At 46.0% G+C, this 3,645-nt stretch overlaps 1 non-coding gene across 1 annotated transcript; it reads left to right on the forward strand.

Annotated features, from left to right (window-relative positions):
• Positions 1–3,089: 3,089 nt before the first annotated feature.
• trnag-ccc lies at positions 3,090–3,161 on the forward strand. The gene has a single exon. It is a non-coding gene; the product is annotated as a tRNA-Gly (tRNA).
• The last annotated feature ends 484 nt before the right edge of the window (positions 3,162–3,645 follow it).

The following is a 3,645-nucleotide window of genomic DNA, read 5'->3' on the forward strand; positions in this document are numbered from 1 at the left end:
TGGATACAATCTTTACACCCATTTTAAAGCAGTTAGTCGCTTACCAAACCTGTTGTCTCTGAGAGTTCCTTCATGCCCGTGGTGTGGTCAAATTGCTTCACTTGGGATGGGCTGAGGAAAGCGTCCTGAACCTCCCCATTGGAGATGTTATGCTCGGGTGGCATCTGGGGGTCCGTGCAGAGAGCGGGGTTTGAAATGTCCTCTGTTGGAGAAGCTTCTCCAATCCTCTCCCCCTCTGGGGCGTTGCTGCTCCCGGCTTCCCGGAGCTGGGGTGCGCTGAGCCCCTCACTGTTCCCAGATTCCTGGGGCTGTGGTACACTGGCCTCTTTGGGTTGTGGGCCAGGTTGGGGTGCGCTGGTCTCCTCATTGTCACCAATGTTCTGGAGCTTGGCTGTCTCATCCTCCAACTCCCTAGCGTTTTGCCGCTTCTTCTGTTGGCACAGCCCTGGCACTTCTTCATCCGAAGAGCTGCTGCTCTTGTTATCCGTTTCGGATAGGAGACGCCTCTTGACTCTTGTCTGGGAAGTGGCTTGTTTTCTTTTTAGCCCCTTCTTCCTTTTGGCTCTCTTCACCAGCTGCCACTCCCCCTGCTGCTTTCCCACTGCTGCCTCCTCCTCCTCCGTTGATTCACTCTCCTGAGGAGTGGGAGGTTCAGGGGGCAGTGCTGTTGATTGGCTGTCTGTTGCCCCAATCTTTTCCTCCACCTTGTCTCTCTCTGTGTCCTCCTTTGTCCCGTTGTTCTCCCTGGGGGCCTTGGTGGTTGGAGTGACACAAGGCATTTCTTCTGCTTCCCCCTCGTTGGCTTGAGCTGCCTGTGCATAAGTACGGCAACGTTTGGGGCAGGTCTTGTAGAGGTGACTTGTCTAGCCACACAGGTTGCAGCACTTAGCCTGTTTACAATCTTTTGTCTGGTGTCCTTCCTTTTTGCAGTTCTTGCAGAGGACGGCACTGCAGTTGGCCGCCACATGACCAGACTTGCCGCATGAGCGACAAAGTTTGGGTTGCCCAGCATAGACAAGGTACCCACGGCTTCCCCCGATATCGAATCTGGAAGGGGGTGGAAAACGGTTCCCTTACCGTCGGTCTTGAGCGTTACCTTAACCTGGCGTTTACATGTCCAGATCCCCAAATTATCTTTAACTTCAGTGCAGCTCCCAACCTTATCAAAGTACCTGGTAAGGAAGGTGAGCACGTCAGCGACAGAGACATAGGGGTTGTACAGATGCACCGTCGCAACCCGTTCACGATGCAACGGTAGAACAAAGAGCAGCTCCACAGTCAGGATCTTCACTTCTGGCAGGTCTTTCTTTTCCTCAAACACCTTCAGGAGTTTGACACAAGCTGCCACTTGCTTGAAGGTCACATCAAAGAAACCAGCACTGGGGAAATCCTGTAGGCAGTAGATCTCCGCAGCCTCGAAACCACACAGCTTGAATAGGATCCTCTTGGTGAAGAAGGTCCTATCCATTCCTGTTCCTTGCTTGCTGCCCTTCACCATGACTCGGATGGTGTTGGGTACCCCATGGTAAGGGGTTTGACTGGTTATAGCCATAGCTCTTTCCCTGGCAGAAACACGATGAAGGTCTCTCCCCTACTCAACCTAAGTCCAGGTTACAAATTGATAAAGCCAAGAGTAAGACAGAGAGATTATAAAAGAGCCAGGCAAAGGAACCTTGTACACTGAGCACACTGACTTCCGAGTGATTTTCTTAACTTCAGCCCTTGGAAGCAGTAGCTTGAGGCAGAGATGCTGATGGCATTTTCACACACTTGTAAGATCTTGAAAATGCTTTCCCTTACACACAGCCCTCTTTCATTCTTTATGCATATCTTCATCTTTAAATGCAAATGTCCATTGCATCACTATGTTTTGGGCTTTATCTCCCTAATAATAAAACACTTCTCATAGCACTAAGATTTATCAATAATCTTTGGGGAAAGATAAACACTATTTCTAAACTTCATCTAGATAGTGACACATTTCACCACCACCCCTCTTTGAAAACAATTTGGAATGGTTTATTACAAAATGCAAGTACCCCCTTGAGGCAACCAGCTCCTGGGCCTGGCCAAGTTGGCTATTAAAAGGTCCAGACAGCAGGCGATCAACAGGGGAGTGCCGCTCGATTGTTTATCCCTCTTCCGCGGCTGGATGTCCCTGGAGAGGGAGCACGCAGTGTCTGCTGGCAACTCTCGAGGCCTTCCATGCCCGGTGGGCACCACGGGGACTGGGGTGTTTTGTTGACCCCTTTAATCACATTTTGATTTAAAGTTTGTAAGTTTCCTTTAAACTTTGTTCTTGGTTTTACAGCTGACCTGAATTAGGGGCTGTGCCTGATTTATCCTAATTTTGTTAATTTAGTTTGATTGGTTTTAACTCATAAGAGTTACCCCCTTGAGGCCTTTTTTTCTAAACTCCCCCATGTTTATCTAATTCACATTTCAAACCTAACCTCTCTTCTTAGATCAAAGCACCCAGGATAGCTGCCTCTAATTTAATTAAATCACACACACAGTCATATGTAGTTACATATACACATCTCATGGTTACTCTATTTTACAATCAATTCTAGTGAGATTATGTGAATTATTATAGCTTCCTGACACTGAGCGCCATGCCACAGCTGAGGTCCAAACAGCGTTTCACACAGGTGCATCATAATTTCCTTACTTTGGAACTATTTGCCCCTGGAATTACGCCATGTGAAAAGGTGCTATACGATGAACATGTGTTATTATTCATTTAACCTAGAGGTCCAAACAGAATGTGTGTCTTCTGCTCCCTAAAATGCCTGTGAATTGTGGCCTGTCTATATAAAAGTAACAGAATGGGACATGTTTTATTCATCAGTGAGTGGGGAAGTAAAAGAATTAGTGCTGAATGTTGTGAACTATAATTCTAATTATGGTTTTATTCTGCTTAATGGCTGATGTGAACTTCAGGAAAGTCCATCAAATAAAATCGGTTTCAGCTAACTCTCTTTTCAGGTGCTGTGTGCATTACAAATGTGTTGCCAATGGTTGAAGAAAAACAGAAACTGGTTCAGTACCAAAATTCAGAGTGATACTCTGCAATCCTATCATAGTCAGCGATGGTGGTGTAATGGTAAGCATGGCTGCTTCCCAAGCAGTTGACCTGGGTTCGATCCCCAGCCATCGCAATCTTTCACCTTCAAGCCAGTCAATTGGACGATGCAGTCTTTGGGCATTTTAGAGTTAAACAGTGCCAAAGTACCCTTTCATACCCTTGGCCGCCATTAAGTACCTATCTATTCTAATCCTATTTTCCAGCAATTAGCCCGGCGAAATGCCCACTTAAAATTCCCCTGTAAGCTGTGGCGTTTCAAGTACTCATCTAAATATATTTTTACTTTCAAATGTATGCGGGTGCAATTCAAATAAAAATATGTTCCAGCTTTATTTAAAATTTTACTCACGTTTGATCCTTATCAATAATAATTATGATTTTCCGTGAACTGCAGAGTGAAATCGGAATGGAATTATTGGGATTAGAAACAGGAAATGCTGGAAAAGCTCAACAGCTTTGGCAGCTTCTGTGGGGAGGAAAAAACAGCGTTAATTCTTCGAGGCCAATATGACTCTTCTTCAGAACCAGGGAGAGGTAGAAATGTGATGGGTTTCATG

Source organism: Carcharodon carcharias, assembly GCF_017639515.1.
Source record: "Carcharodon carcharias isolate sCarCar2 chromosome 24 unlocalized genomic scaffold, sCarCar2.pri SUPER_24_unloc_35, whole genome shotgun sequence".
Classification (NCBI taxonomy): Eukaryota; Metazoa; Chordata; class Chondrichthyes; order Lamniformes; family Lamnidae; genus Carcharodon; species Carcharodon carcharias.